Source organism: Hevea brasiliensis, chromosome 18, assembly GCF_030052815.1.
Source record: "Hevea brasiliensis isolate MT/VB/25A 57/8 chromosome 18, ASM3005281v1, whole genome shotgun sequence".
Lineage (NCBI taxonomy): Eukaryota > Viridiplantae > Streptophyta > Magnoliopsida > Malpighiales > Euphorbiaceae > Hevea > Hevea brasiliensis.
This window is the reverse complement of record NC_079510.1, coordinates 9590314-9607525: the sequence shown is the minus strand read 5'-3', so window position 1 is coordinate 9607525 and position 17212 is coordinate 9590314. Positions and strand designations below refer to the sequence as shown.

Genomic DNA, 17212 nt, shown 5'->3' with positions numbered 1-17212 from the left:
GTATTTTGGTTAAGAGAAATGAAGAAAATCTTGAGAAATGAAATGGTCCATTCTCGGCAGCCATGAATATATGTTGTAGTTGAATTTTTCTTACCACTAATGGATGGAAACTAAGGTTGAATAACTTAAATGGAGGAAGTAGTAAGTTAAAATCTAAGTATGTACATGTAGTGCTTGAATTAAGGGTGTGTAATGGAACCTTAATGCTTTGGGCAAACTGCCATGTTTGGCAGCCTATTAAACCATGAATTTGTGTGTGAACATATAGTTATTAATGAAATATGCTAATGTTAAATTGTGGGCAGCAAGTTTAAGTGATATTGAAGTATGATTATGTAGAAGTGTATGTGTAATATTGACATTGAGATATGTTAAATTTTGGTGGAAGTGAATGTTGAACTTAATGGTGAATTGTGTGCATTGAGCACTTGAATATTCTGCCCAAAATTATTTCTGGAATTGTGTACAATATATATATGGAAGTTTTATTGATTGAATATTGAAGTAATGAGGAGGAGAAGGAATATCAAATTGGAAGTGTATGTGCTTTGTGAAGGTTATGTATTGAAGGCAGTACTTAAATTATGCCATAAGTACCAAACTGCGAACCCAATTGGTATGAGGCCAATGGAGGGTGAAACTAGACACCAAATAGGCCAATTTTCATGTAGAAATGTTGCCAAAATTCTGCCTAGAAACTGACCTTAAAAATGACCAAATCTGGAATAGCAACCTTACAACCCAGATTTTTGACCATATGAATAGTAGTCCTAGGGATGACCATAACTCACTCCAAACAGGTCCAATTGACCTGAAATTTTTACCATCATTAGTTTAGACATAGATCTACAATTCTTATGAAGACACCAAAGCCCTAAAAATAGCCAGAACCAAGTCAAATGGCTTGCACAAGTTCGGATACAAAAACTGCCGAACCAAAAGTGACTTAAAATTGACTAAATTTTGCACTAAAGGTGCAATCTGTCCAGCTTTAGTAAATTGACCATATCTTGGTCTATACAACTCAGAATGACCTGAAATTTTTCCCCGCGTGCAATAAGATATAGAGCTACAATTTTGCTTCTTTGACTAGAAGCTAAAAACTAAGAGAAATAGGACTTTAAGCTAGACCAATCTAGCACACAAAAATTATGAATTTGACATTTTACATACAATGATGCTTGAAGTATTTTGGCAATGATTGCCAACTTGTAAAAATGATAAATTGCACTATATTGGCAGCATATTGGATATAAATTGTGACATATTGATGCTAGAAACAACTTATCCATATTACCTAAAAAGGTCAACATATGCATTGACTTGTGAATTATATAATAATTAGTAAACTCCAAAAATTGAAGAATTAAACAATTAATTTATAATGTGCCCTAGTTTGCCTAGTTGACTAGTATGGATAGGTTGGCATGCTAATAGGATTCTGACAGCTATTCTGTAAATGGCTTCATGCCATACTGTGTTTCTACGGCTTATTATGCCGTACTGTGACTTTAATAGCCTACGGTTGTACATATTGTGTATTTATTCTTGGCTTATCGCCAAATTGACTATATGGCTTCTTAGCCATACTATTTGCACACCGGGAAACACTTTGTGACCGATAGTGTGATGGCCCAAGGTACTAGGTACCCTGTAACAGTATATCCGTTTATCCAGTCTGGTTAGTATATAGGCTACACGGGGTTGTAATATTATGAAAGCCCTAAAGTTTGTAATATCTTGTACGTATTAAATAACATGGAGATTTTTTGGATATATTTATATTATTATGGACTGTATTATGGAAATGTTTAATGACTATAAAAGTCTATTGACTTTACTGAGAAATAGAAACTGTAAAATATTTGAGATTTTGATACTATCATATTGAATTGTTTTCAACAGGTTTGGAAAGACAGTTTGTCCGAAATACAGACGGCACCTTGCCAAATTTTTATTACCAATCTTGAAACACTGATTTTATCAAAGTATGAAAATAGTATCAGCATGATATAAATATTACATAAAAGACTTCTTGAAATCAAATTGAGCTCAGGAAAAGAAATAATCGCAGACTAGGTGTTCTGGCACGCCGTGTAGCATGCCTTGCTCGACTATTCTATAGACGAGTGAGGGGTGTTACAGTGTTACTATTCCATTCATTAGTCAACAAAAATGTTGACTTTTGCATAGGCAATTGGTACATTAGCTCTAATACTCCCAACATACCACATTTTGCATTTTAAATTTATTGGTATTGATTGCCAATACCATTTCTAAACTTAATGTTAATTGGACAGAATTTTCAGTTTTCATGCTTTGTCTTTACTATTCCATTAGTCATTTTTGCAGTGGGAATTTGGCAAAATGATCAACATGAAAGTTGTTTCTTATTTTGTTTAGTTGCATTTCCTTTTTTGAATCACTCTATTTGGAGTTCTTAGCTCTAGTTATGGCCCAAAAACCACAACTGAACGGATTAAAATTTTGTCCAGAATTTCTGGACTGACCAAATCTACAGTACTTAGAATAGTGACTGCAACTCACTTTTTAAATATGTTATGGTCATAATTTGGGTTAGGTTTCTTCATAAAAGTTGTAGATCTATATCTCAGCTTATTTCTGGTAAAATGTCAGGTCAATTGGACCTTTCTACACTGAGTTATGGCCAAATGACCAAATACTATTCATTTGGTCATTTTGCCCAGGCAGAATGCAGGTCACCCGAATTAGGGCAATCTTTTGGTCCACTTGGTTTGGTTTTCTGGGCATGGTTTCTTCAACAAAGTTGTGCCATTATGTGTCTAATTTCATGTCCAATTGGCCTTGCACCAATTGAACCTCTACAATTCAAGTTATTACTGCCCAAACCTATTGGACTTATGCCCAGTCCTGTAGGTCACCAAGGGTAGCCACACCAAACTCTAATCCCACTACACAATTCACTTCATTTTTTATTTAAACAAAACCAAGTGGTCACTAATTGACCATTAAAACCTAATTTCATCATCACATGGTCAAGGTCTCATTTTCCACCCCAAACCCTAACTCACACATTACAATTCATGCATTATCATTATATTTCTTCAATCCACTTACAAGATGCATATTAAGGCTAGCCCCAATAGCATGTTAACTCCATAGAATTCATCACAAGCATACCCCAACCAAGGCTGCTAAAATCTAGGGTTAGCATACCAATGGTATTCAACAATTTTTCTTCGTAATTTACACTCATTCAAAGTCCTTAACATGAATTTATAGTGAAATTCAAAGTTAGGTCACAATGCTCTATGGAGTGAAGTTTCCCCCTTGCTAGGGTTCTTGTTTTCCTTTTCTTTTTGCTCCTAAAAGAATCTCCAAGGTGTAAGAACACTTTTTTGTGTTGGGAGTATAAGGTTTAGTGGGGTAGAAGCTAGTGAAATCAAGTTTTCAAAAGCTTGAAAATGGGTGGCTATGGAGGAGGGTCACGGCAAAGAAGAAAGAAGAAGAAAGAGTTCTGATTTTTTTCATTTTTCCAGCCCATTTTGTCTCTTTTAAATAAGTTTATGCCATGTGTCCACATTGGGTTGCTTGGGAGAATCTTAATGACATCATTATGATGTCATAAATCCATTTTCTTTCATTTTCTCATCTTTTCTTGTCTATTTAATTGCAATTAAATTTTTAACAACATTTATTCATATTTTATGTTATATAAATTATTTATTTAACTGGACAAGTTGGCCAAAAATCATCTCTGAAGACGAAATGACCAAAATGCCCTCCGTTTGGCTTAACGAGCCAAAATTGTCTGTACTGATTGAAAAATTTTTCTATGTATTTTCTTGGCATTCTAATGCCATAAGAACCTCAATGACCCTTCTCTGGAGTCCCAATAATTATTTTATAATTGTTCCCCCAGGTCTAGGGTTGCTAACGGCCTTTACCGTCACTTCCCCTTCGGGTTACTCATCCCTAGGGGTTTCGGCTCGTTTAACCTTAGTGTATTTGGTTTCTAAAATTTTTCCTTGAATTTTATGAGCATTATTTAGTTTCATTATAACTCCTCACTATAGTCTATTTATAATTTCAAACATTATAGCTGCCCGGACCGACATTGGTCACCGGAACAGTAGATTGTATGGACTAGCTAAAGTGAGGATGTTACAAAATTGTGCTATCTTGTTGACATTAAGGACAATGTCAAATTTGAGTTTGGGTCTACAATAAAATTTGCATTTTAGGTAGAATTTTTTATATATTTTTTTGCATTTTGGTTATAAAATCAATATAATTTTTTCATATTTTTTATTTTTTTGATATGATGAGAATTATTTTGATAGATGATTAAAGTGACTTTAAGAGGTTTGATATGTTGATGGCTTGGAAAAGTGTAAAGGGAAGAATGTTCATAATGGAATTAATAATTAGCTTTGTGTAGATCATTTTTCCTGGGTATGCGTGCGTCATTCCACTATAATGAAATTGTGTGTTCTTAGAGTAAGTATATGTGCATGGATGTGATTTTCTAATGGTTTCACCAGTCCTATAATAGATCTTTTAAACTTATCAAGGTGAAATCCTAGCATACACTTGATAAAAAGATCATTTAGGCATTCATTGATTTTAACCTCACTATAGCCTTAGTCACTCTTGATTAAAATACATCCCTTGTAGCCAGTTTAAGCCCATATTTTTACTTATATATTTTCTTTGTCAACCCATATTATTTATGTAGCCCTTAGCCTAAACACCTAATTTACCCTTATGAGAGAGGTTGTTTATAAAAGTGAGAGTACAATAAAAAAATAAAAAAAATAAAAAAAATAGAGAAAGAAATAAAATAAAAGTGCTAGTACGCGAAAATAAATTATAAAGAAATAATCCATCCAAGTGTTTAAAGAATGAGTTTGGGGGTGGAACCAAAGAGGGATAAGTGTAACAAATCCAATAATTATAAACAAAGTCTCTATTCAATTATCAAGAAATATACTAGTATTAGAGATAATTTTGTAAGATTTCTTCTTTTCATAGATAAAGGGAAAAAAATCTAGTATTTCTTTATCTTTTATAGATTAATTGCTCTTATATTTTGATTACCTTATATCCTTTTCTTTGATTGCAACATTTGTAACATCGCCACTATACGTGTTCTGTACGTTCTATTGCTCCAGTGGCCTAATATTAGTCTAGGCAAGCCAGGATGTCTAAAGCTACACTTCGGTGATAGTGAATAGACATATAATGATGAAATAAATAAAAAGAAAATACAAGAAAAATCAAAGAAAAATGAAAGAGAGAAAATGAAGGTAAGTTAAATGAGCCGGTACCGTAGTGATGGGTGACCGCACCGGGAAGGCCGTTGTCGACCCTAGGACTGCGGAGAACCCTCGAAATTAAATTTTGAGACATAATTAAAGGTTTATTGAAACATAATTGACACTGGAATTATCAAAGAAAAATTAATAAATTAGTACAAAAAAAATAAAAAATCGAGAAACAGACAAAAATTGGTGTTACCGAAAAATTGGGAATATAACCCAAAGTGGGGCATTTTGGTCAATTGACACCTAGAGTTGCCTTTTGACCTCAATTTTCATTAAAAATAAATGATATTGCACTTAGAAAATGTTATCAAAAATTAAAATGAGATACATTATGTAAATAGTGAAAGAATTGAGATAAATGAGCAAATAAGGAAACTTTAACTAATTAAACATTAAAATGAACTTAGTGCTCCACTAACTTGAATATTGGGACACCAAAACAGGCTTTGGGACAGTAGATTGCACTCACTATCATCTTCATCTTCAACCTTTAAAGCTTTGGCCAAATTGAACCTCCATGGAAGTCCACCATGGCCGAACTCCCTCCATCACCATGCACCATTGATCAAGCCATCCTTTCCACTTGGTTCTTTCATTAAACCTTGCCTACTCACCTTGGGGAAGATATTGGCAACAAGAAAAATAAGATGTGGTGAAGTTTAAAGGAAGCTCCAGAAGTGTAAGTATCCAAATCTTCTCCCTTGCTTAAGTAAACCTTGTGTTTAGGTTGAGGTGAGTATTTTGGTGAAGAGAAATGAAGAAAACATTGAGAAATGAACTTGTCCTTTTTTGGCAGCCATGAAGATTTGTTGTATTTGAGTTTTTCTTACCTCTAATGGATGGGAATTAAGGTTGATTAACTCAAATGGAAGTTGTAGTAGGTTAATGTCCAAGTATGTGCATGTTAGTGCTTGAATTAAGGGTTTGAAATGGGACCTTGATGCTTTGGCAAATTGCCATGTTTGGCAACCTATAATATCATGAATTTGTGTGTGTGAATATGAATTTTATCAATGAAATATGATAGTGTTAAATTATGGGCAGCATGTGTAATTGATATTGAGGTATGAGGATGTGGAAGTGTATGTGTAATATTGATATTGAGATATGTTGAATTTTGGTGGAAGTGAATGTTGAACTTGAATGGTGTATTGTGTGCATTTAGCACTTAAGTGTTCTACCCAAAATGTTTGCTGGAATTGTGTACAATATATATAAAAGTGCCATTGATTGAATATTGAAGTATTGGAAGGAGGAGGATTGTCAAAATTGGAAGTGTGATGTTTAAATGCAGGTTGTGTATGTTGGTAGCACCTAAATTAGGTCATAAGTGCAAAACCATGAACCCAATTGGTATGAGGCCAATGGTGGGTTAAACTAGACACCAAATAGGCCAATTTTCATGCAGAAATGTTGCCCAAATTCTGCCTAGAAACTAGCCTTAAAAATGACCAAATCCGGAATGGCAACCTTGCAACCCAGATTTTTGACCATATGAATAGTAGTCATTAGGATGACCATAACTCACTCAAAACAGGTCCAATTGACTTGCAATTTTTACGATGAATAGCTTAGACATAGAGCTACAATTCTTATGAGGACATCAAAGCCCAGAAATGGCCAGAACCAAGTCAAATAGCTTGCACAGGTTCGGGTACCAAAACTGCCAGAACTAAAAGTGACCTAAAATTGACCAAAATTTGCACTAAAGGTGCAATCTGTCCAGCTTTAGTAAATTGACCATATCTTGGTCTATACAACTCAGAATGACCTCAAATTTTGCCCCGAGTGCAATAAGACATAGAGCTACAATTTTGCTTCTTTGACCAGAACCTAAAAACCAAGGGAAATAGGACTTTAAGCTAGACCAATCTAGCACACAAAAATTGAGAATTTGACATTTACATAAAATGATGTTTGAAGCAATTTGGCAATGAATTCCAACTTGTAAAAATGGTAAATTACACTATATTGGTAGCATATTGAATTACAATTTGTGACATGTTGATGCTAGAAACAACTTATCCATAGTACCTAAAAAGGTAAACATATGCATCGACTTATGAATTACATAATAGCTAGTAAACTCAAAAAAAAATTGAAGAATTAAACAAATAATTCATAATGTGCCCTAGTTTACCTAGTTGACTAGTTTGGATAGGTTGGCATGCCAATAGGATTCTGACAGCTGTTCTGTAAATGGCTTTATGCCATACTGTGTTTTTATGGCATATTATGCCGCACTGTGACTTTAATAGCCTACGGCTATACATATTGTGTATTTATACTTGGCTTATCGCCAGATTGACTATATGGCTTTTTAGCCACACTGTTGCACACCGGGAGACACTTTGTGATCAATGGTGTGATCGCCCGAGGTACTAGGTACCCAGTGCCAGTATATCCATTTATCCAGTCTGGTCAGTATATAGGCTACACGGGTAGTAATTTAAGTACTATTAAATTCAAAAGCTAAATCCAGTCTATTGACATATAGCACTACCAAAAATTAGCAAATATTGAAATGTTAGCAAATAAAAGTAGAATCAGCAACTGCAAAGTATATCGATGTTATAAATTCGTAAATAATTCATTTACTTTATTTTAATGTATATTTCTTTATATTTGGCACCACTAAGCAAAATTGCTTAGCGCATTGCTTTTGTAACGCGTAGGTATTGGAGACATAGCTGGGGAGCCCAGCAGACCTACGACCAGGTGAGACATCAAATCTGCACAAGAGTCCAGAGTCATCCGCACTGTATTGCATACATGGTAGGACTTAGGATATCTTGTATTATGTACTTCTGTTATATTTGAAATTCGGCCCTCTATTTTGTAATATTATGAAAGCTCCAAAGTTTGTAATATTTTGTATATATTAAATAACATGGAGATTTTCTAGATATATTTGAATTATTATGGAACTGTTTAATGACTGTGAAAGTCTATTGACTTTACTGAGAAATCGAGATTGTGAAATATTTGAGATTTTGATATTATCATATTAAACTGTTTTCAACAGGTTTGGAAGGACAGTTTGTCTGAAATACAAATGGCACCTTGCCAAATTTTTATTACCATTTTTGAAATACTAATTTTATTAAAGTATGAAAATAGTATCAGCTTGATATGAATATTACATAAGAGACTTCTTAAAATCAAATTGAGCTCAAGAAATGAGATAATCACAGACTAAGTATTCCGGCACGCTGTGTAGCGTGCCTTGCTTGGATATACTGTAGATGGGTGAGGGGTGTTACGGCATTATTACCCTTTAACCCCATTACAATCTTATGAAAAGACCTTTTGATCTTTTGATAGTGTGTGCTACATTAGTGGGGATAGGGTTAAGATGTCTACCTATGGGACTTGGAAAATTAAATTCACTATATTCATATAGAAGCATTAGAAATTGCTAAGTGTACATGTGCTTATTTAAGTAAAGCAATTTTCTATAACCAGTGTGTGTATATATGTTTTGGTTTAGTAATTTGCACTTTCTTGAATATTGGTACATATAATGGATGTTTGACTTCTTAGCATTTTGATGAGTTATTAACATGTTAATCTTTTTAAGGTTGTTTTTGAAAGTTCAGAATTTTAATTCCTATTATACCAAAAGCAAAAAACCTCTCATAAGCATTTAGTTTCTCTTTGCTTAAGGATAAGCAAAAGTTTGAGTTTGGGTGTATTTGATGTAGACAACTTATATAGGCATTTGGGATTAATATTTATTGCATTTTGTTAGCATTTACTCTCTTTTATATTTATTTTTTAAGCATTTTTTATTATATTTTAGAAAACCTATTAATCCAACCTAATCCTTTGATTTTTATATTATATCAAGTGTATTAATGAATCCTAAGAACCAAGGATGAGTTTGGATTCGAAAGGAGAAAGTCAAGTTTTGAAAGCAAAAGGAATTGCACAGGGTGTGTAATTATATTGCACGACCCATGCAATATGGCACTTTAGAATACAAAGTGCACCGTAACGCCCTCACTTTAGGTAGTCCATGCATTCTACTGTTTCGATGACTAATGTTGGTTCAAACAGCAAGAATGTTTGGAACTACACTTAAACTAGAGTGATGAGGCATAAATTGAATGAATAAAGACTAAATAAAAATAAAGAAAAGTAAAAGAAGCGAAGTACAATTCGGTTAAACGAGCCAGGGTCACGGTGATGGGTGACCATACTGGGAAGCGACTGCGAAGATAGTTGTTGACCCCAGACCCATGAGGAACCCTAGGAAATAGTTTTCGGGACTAAATTAGAGGATTTATGAAGATTAAATTACATTAAAAATATTAAAGAAAATTCAGGAAAATTAATTAATCGGTACATACCCAAAAATAACCTGATGAGCCTAATAAAGGGCGTTTTGGCCATTTTAACCGCAGAGTTGAATTTGGACCTAAATGTCAATTAAAATGAGAGAGATTAAAATATATAAAATGAATTTAAAACATGAATTTATGTAATGGAAAAAGGGAAAAGGAAAGGAAAAGAAAGAAATAAAAATTAAATTGAATTATAATGTAAGCATGAAATTAAGATGATGCAATTAAAATTTGTAACCAATAAAAATTGAACAACCATTTATAAAAGGATAAGAAAAAACTTAAAAGAGAGAAAATAGTCTTCTTGTTCCTTTCACCTCTTATTGGCAAACCAATTGGTCCTCTCCCTTTCACTATTTTCAAGCTACTAAAGCTTAAATCCCTCACTTTTTCCACCCCAAAATCTATAGTTGCCTTCACAAAAAATTGATCTTGCATCTTGAGAAAGCTAGTGGCTGCCAAGAAAGTAGAGGAAATTAAAGATTTATAAGTTAAGAAATTGGTCAACATAAGGTTAGTGCAAGAATTTCCTTACCTCTCTCTCTACTTGTTGTGAGCATGTGGAAAGGAGTTGGTATTGCATGAAATTGAAAGAAAAAGATAAGGAATTTGAAACCCTAATTTTCAGTAGCTATGAGGGTGTTTTAGGATTTGATGAATTTTGATTGAATTAAATTTTTTATGGGTGTTGTTGATAACCATAAATGATAGATATGTTAATCTAGTATGAGTTTGGTATGAGTTGCATGAAAAATGAACATGGAAGTTAGGGTTTTGATCTCAATTTGAGAATTTTGTGTATGACTTGAAATTGATGATGTTGAGATCAATTGTTAACTATTAGAATTGCTATGTATGTGAATTGAAGTTTGGGAGTTGGGAGAAATTGAATTGGGAGTGTTAATTTTTCATGCAGGAATTCTGGACCTATTGGTCCAGCATGTTTGAACTGCCATAACTTGAATTGCGTTGCTCCAATTGGCATGAGGCCAATTGGAGATGAAATTAGGTCAAATTGTCCCATTTTTCATGAAGAAACCATGCTAAAAAATTGTCCCCAACTTGACCTAAATTATGCTTGAATTTGGGCAACCCTAACTTAAACCCAGAGAAATGACCAAATACATGTTCATTTGGCCATAACTCCCACTAGAAAGGTCAGAATGACCTAATTTTTATACCATTGGAAAGTTAGACATAGGGTTACAACTTTCATGAAGAACATAGAACCTAGAATTGCCTCTAACCAAATCAAATTACTAGCAAAAGTTAGGTCAATAAAACTGTCCAGAACCAGACAGCCCAGGAATTTTGCACTTAGGCTCATCTGACCAGTTTTGGCAAAAAGGCCATAACATGGTCTAAAAAATTGAAAATGCAATGAAACAAGTGCCAAAATTTTTATAAGACATAGATATAAAATATTGGTGTTTTGACCAGAACCCAGATCCCTAGATAACAAGGTGAAATTACTAGACCAAATCAGTATACCAAATCTTAGAATTTACCTCAACCACCACTTGACCCCATAATAGTTTTTATACTATAACTTTCACTAGGAAATCCCAAATTGGATGACCCATACTGTTATGCAAACCTAAGAGACAGAGATCCAACTTTGATTTAGAAACTTGCCTCAAATTTAGAGTGTAAGAATCCTAAAATGGGAGTCAAAACCACTGACCTGAACCTGGAATCCTGTAGATACAGGGTACCTGAGTCCAGGCCAGTTAATTGGCTATAACTAAATCTACAAAGCTTGAAAATTATAATTGAAAATTTTGAGTGATCATAAGACATAGGGTAACAACTTCTATTAAGAGCATTAGGCCTAAAAGTGGTTGTAACATGTCCAAATAATTAGGGAAAAACTTACTTCAGAATCTACCTGGTTCTGGAACTAGAATGAGTTAATAAACCAGTTTTGGTTATTTGACCATAACTTGAGTTCTAAAACTCTAAATGACATGATTCAAAAAAAGAAAACAAAGATAAGACATAGAAGAACAACTTCCATGAAGGAAGTGTAGCCAAACAGTGGAAACATCTTAGCTAATTTGATAGATAAATTTAAGGCACTAGTTTTGAACCTAAAGGAAGGTTCATGAAATCATTTAATACATAAAATGTAAATTACCTAGGTAGTTTTCTAAACACATAAGTCATATGAAAATACACTTGGAACCTATGTTTTTATCATATATAAAATAAAAATACTATAAATATGTATAGTACATGACATAAAATAGTGAGAGTGATAAATACATAAGTTATATGAATACGTACTTGGGACTCATGTTCCCATTATAAATGGCATGATTATGTACTTGTGACCTATGTTCCCATTACAATGACATGAAAATGGTATAAAGCATAAATAGTGCATGAAGTGAAATAATAACATGTTGCGAATCTTTAATAGTACATAGCATGAAATAATAAAACGATAAGTTCTTAATAATACTAATTTGCCCAAAGTATACCTAGACTTATTTATATAGAATGGATTGATTGGTATACCAATTAGGGACTATAGGTTGCAGTACTGCCCATAGAAATAATCATTGATAGACAATATATGTCTAAGATAGTTGTTCTACTGGCTTTATGCCTACCCGTTGGCCATTATGCCTTATTTTATTTCTGGCTTTATGCCTATCCGCTGGCCTTGTGCCTGACACGATAGATATATACATGTTAGACATATGGATGTTTAACTAGTATACTCCTATGTATCCAGTCTTTATAGTTTGTTATAGGTTACTTGGGCATAGATATGAGTAATAAGTCTTAAATTTAAATAATTACAAGAAGAGATTACAGATATGAACGATAAGATTAAAAATGACATAAATGAACAAAGAAGATCCTAATAATTTATTTGCTCCCAAAATTTTATAAAATATGTAAATGAGTTAGAAGTTTATGAAAATACATATAGAATAATTATTTTAATTTTTTAGTTATTTTTCCTTTATTTTATGCACCACTAAGCGTTATGCTTAGTGCGTTGGTTTTTCCATCGTGTAGGTACAGGAGACCACCAGCAACCATAGTAGAGCTTAGATAGCACTTTGATCAGATCTGCTACAGTATCAGTGTCACCTCAGTAGTCCGTTTTGGTAGGGCTTATGTATATTTAGGTTTTTGCATTTTGGGTATTGTATGTAAGTAAATTATGTACATCATTTTGTGAATGTAAATAAATTATAAATTATTGTACACAAATTTTATATGAATGTATGAAGTTTATATGAATGAAATGAAATTTATTTTCTTGAAATTTTATATGAGCAATGATATAATATAATGTCTGGAAATTGATATGAGCAGCGAGATGATATATGAAAATGATATGAAATTGTTTTTAACAAGTAAACAAGGAAACTCGCCATGCACTGATAAAATAGAGGAGACTCTGTCTATGTCTCCATAAAAATGAAATGGGATATAAAAGAAAAATGACACGCAAGATAATATAATTAAATAGAAATTAAATTAATATTGTACACGTCAAGACAGGACAGGGTGCTCTGGCACCGAATGTAGCACACCTTGCTTGACTACACTGTAGACGGGTGAGAGGTGTTACATTTATTGATATCAGAGCAGAGGTTTAGGCATTCCTAGGCATAGGTAGATAGAAAGATATAGTGTGCATAACATGTATGAGCCTTAATATAGGAGTCGAGGTAACACTAATACAGATTTGTTTTCTTTGGTTATTTTAGGTTAAGGTATGGATCTCGGTCCATAGAAAGTCATAGATTCGTAAAGAATAAGTATAGGAAAAATCTGATCTATTAGGATATATCATGGTAACTATGTAATGTTCTCGATGTTTGTGTTATAAGTTATAGATTACAGTACCGACATGGAACTATTGTGTAGAGCTACGTATTTCCGATAGCACATCGTGGTGAGGATATTTGCATATGGTCTCTGCTTTGGTATAGTTATGCAAGAATAGAGTTCTATTACTAGAAATGAGTTTGAAAATACTTTGGAAAAATCATAGGACAGAGGGAGCAAAGGGGAAAAGGTTAAAGATAAGCATGTAGAGCTATGTTAAATAAGATAGACTAAGGAGAAAGTGAAGTATTATAACACGAAAAAGTGGAGAAACAAGGAGATAGTAGTTCCTTGACTTTTTACACTGGGTAAATTTCAAGGACGAAATTTTTATTTAGAGGGGGAGAATTGTAATGCCCTCACTTTAGGTAGTCCGTGCATTTTACTGTTTCGATGACTAATGTTTGTTTGGATAACCAGAATGTTTGAAACTACACTTAAACTAGAGTGAGGTGATGCATACATTTTGCATAATCATTGAGGTTTAATTTCATAGCCATTTTATTTGATTATTAGTCATTTTTAGCTAATTTCATTAGTTAATTAGTTAGTTTTTCATAATTATCGATTTTGGATTAATTTGTAATTTTTACTTTGTTTTGTGGGAAAAATGGTGTTTTTGAAGGACTGAAGAGAATTTTGCCATTGAGGAGTGTCTTCTACAGCCAAAGATGTCAAAAACAAGTTTTCAAGCTGAAATATGCATTGACCAAATTGTGCATAACTTGCCGCATAAGCTATGCAGATTTGCATAAGGAGAAAGATCACTGTTCTGGAATCCACCGAAGTGTGCATAAGGAGACAAAGATAGCTTATGCACATTCCCGCCTCCCTTATGCACCTTCACTAATTGTGCATAACCTATGCACCAAGTCATGCGTTTTGCATAAGTGGCCCAGAATCAGTAAATCGCATAAGGGATCAGATAACTTATGCACCACTTATGCATCCATAAAGAGTTCATTAATGAGTGGCGTAAGATTCCCTTAATGTATTCCTCCTAGAACATACTATTTTAGGGCTCCATGTCAGAAAAATGCTATAAATAGTCCCATTTTCTCATTTTAGAGAGGGAGAAAAAGGAGCAAAGGAAGAAAGGAGGAGGCTAAGCAGAATTTGAGGAGTCATTTCACCTTCCACACCATTTTCAACTAAGATTTGCAGATTTCTTTCTTTCTTTACACTTTTCTACATTTCTAGTGTTTAATTACTTACTTCTTAGCTTAGATTAAAGCTTTATTTCCATTTAAACTCATCATATCTTGTAAGCATTATGGATAGTGAGTAGTTTACTTTTGATTCTGAGTAAGGGTTGTAATATTTGAGATATTTTGTGGATTTTGATTGGGTAATCTATATTTTGTGGTCTTAATGAGTTTTATTCATTTCTTGTATGCTTAATGACATGCTTAATGTAGGATCCCATTGAGTAATGTTCTTAATCCATGGTTGAAGCACCAAAAGGAGAAGGCCTTGTGATAGATAATCAGGAAATTGGACTTAATTAACTTAGACCTAGAAATAGGCTAAGGATTAAGAGGATTCATAGATTAATTAAAGAACTTAATGGGTCTTAATTAATTCTAACTCCACTAAAGTATGATTAGTTTGATTAAGGCACTCTTTGTCTCACTCGAAAGGGAATTCAAAGGATTTAAGAATTAATCTCCTTAAAACCCATTAGTATCACAAGATTGGATAACCAATTTAAAATCCCAAAATAGCTCGAATATGAAATCCGAACTCGGAATCGCCTTTTACCATTGTTAATTTCTAATCGAATTTAATCATTTGCCAATTTAAATATTGCCATATTTGAACTTGCTTATTTCTATTTGATGCAATTTTAGTTTAATTAATACATTGTTGAATAGAATATTAATTTTGCACATTTAGATTTCACACCCCATTACCCATTAATTCATCATTTTAATCTCGTAAATACTTCAATTTAGTCAACTTTTATATCGAAAATTCAATCATTAACACAACTCCTCGTGGGATCGATATTTTTATATACTACTTGTACGACCCGTGCACTTGCGGTTGGGACGCATCAAGTTTTTGGCGCCGTTGCCGGGGAGTTGTTTGTTTAAGATTGAATTCTTGATCATTTTAGTTGTTTTTAGTTTTATCTTTGTTATCTTTTCATTTTGTGTTTGTTTGTTTTTTTTCAGGTACTTTAATCTTTTATGAGAAGAGCTAGAAGCTCAAGTGACACAACCTTACTGTTCAATCCTGAAATTGAGAAATTTTGTAAGGCCAACAAGAAAGAAACCAGAAAAAGGAAAGAAGCTTCGAGAGAAACTGAATTAGAAGCGCATATGGTGATGAAAGAATTAGAATTGGTGTTGGTAATGCCTGGAAATGGTCAAAATAATGAAAATGCAGCCCATGGTGAAGAGGTAGTAAATGCTAATCTGCTTTAGGGAAGTATGATGGATCATGCTTTTCCTCGCTTTGATGACTTGAGAGAGAGCATAGCAAGACCAAGAATTGATGTAAATAGTTACAAGATGGATTTTGGAGTCCTTCAAATGATTGAATTCTCAATTTGGGGTCATCCTTCAAAATCCACACACACATCTCAAGAAGTTTGCTATGATTTGTGACATGCAAAAACAACCTGGAGTATCTCGATGATGCAAAGAAGGCTAAAATTGTTTCCATTCTCTTTGAAAGATAGAGCATTGGATTGGCTTGATTCTTTACCTCACAACTCAATTACAAATTGGGAGCGACTCACTGATGTATTTCTTGCACAATACTTTCCACATTGAAAAACTCAAGAGTTGAGGAATCAAATGATTGCTTTTAGACCAAGAGAAGATGAGACTCTTTATGAGTCATGGATGAGATGGAAGGAGTTGGAGAGACAATGTCCACATCATGCCATTCCTAAATGGATGATAAACCAGAATTTTACACAAATGTCACTCCCGCTATCGAGGAATCATTGATGCTCAAACTGGAGGGGAATTCATCATTAAGCATGAAGATGAAGCTTATGAGTTATTAGAGAAAATAGCAAAGAATACCATCTATGGAGTAGTCCAAGAGGGTCAACTCCAACTCAAAAAGGCAAGTTCTTTGGAATGTATGAGCTTGATCCATTCAACATGATCAATGCCAAATTTGATGCACTCACTAATGTCCTTGCTAAGAAAATGGAGGATTTAAGTATGCTAGTCGGTTCATCATCATGCTCTGGAAGTTCTCAACAAGTTACTTATGCGGAAGGAACAATGAGTCAGGAGTAGATTATCCTTCATATGCTTGGAGGAATCATCCCAATTTTTCATGGGAGAATCAGCAAAATCAAGCTTCAACTCAGAACTTTCCATCACAACAACAAGAGCATCAATACCAACAACCTAGGCAACCACCACCTAGTTTTCAGCAAAAGAATGCAAATACTGCACCTTTACCAAGACAGCAAGAACAAAGTTCCACCACAGAGGCTTTATTACAACAAATTCTTGCTAATCAAATTAAGCGTGATGAAGAGTTGAGAGAGATGAAAGCAAGGCTGGAACAAATGCAAACACACAATAGGATGCTTGGAAAATCAGATTGCACAACAAGCATGCTCATCAAGTACCAATTATATTGGGAAACTTCCTAGTCAAACAGAAAATCCAAGGGAGCAATGTCATGCCATCACACTGAGGAGTGGTAAAATAGTGCATAATGAGAAGAGTGAAA

The 17212-nt window shown here is 33.7% G+C and overlaps 1 non-coding gene across 1 annotated transcript; it reads right to left on the bottom strand.

The window, feature by feature from the left end:
• Positions 1-16295: 16295 nt before the first annotated feature.
• On the bottom strand, positions 16296-16403 carry LOC131176184 (small nucleolar RNA R71). Its single transcript, XR_009146309.1, has one exon. It is a non-coding gene; the product is annotated as a small nucleolar RNA R71 (small nucleolar RNA).
• Positions 16404-17212: the final 809 nt, after the last annotated feature.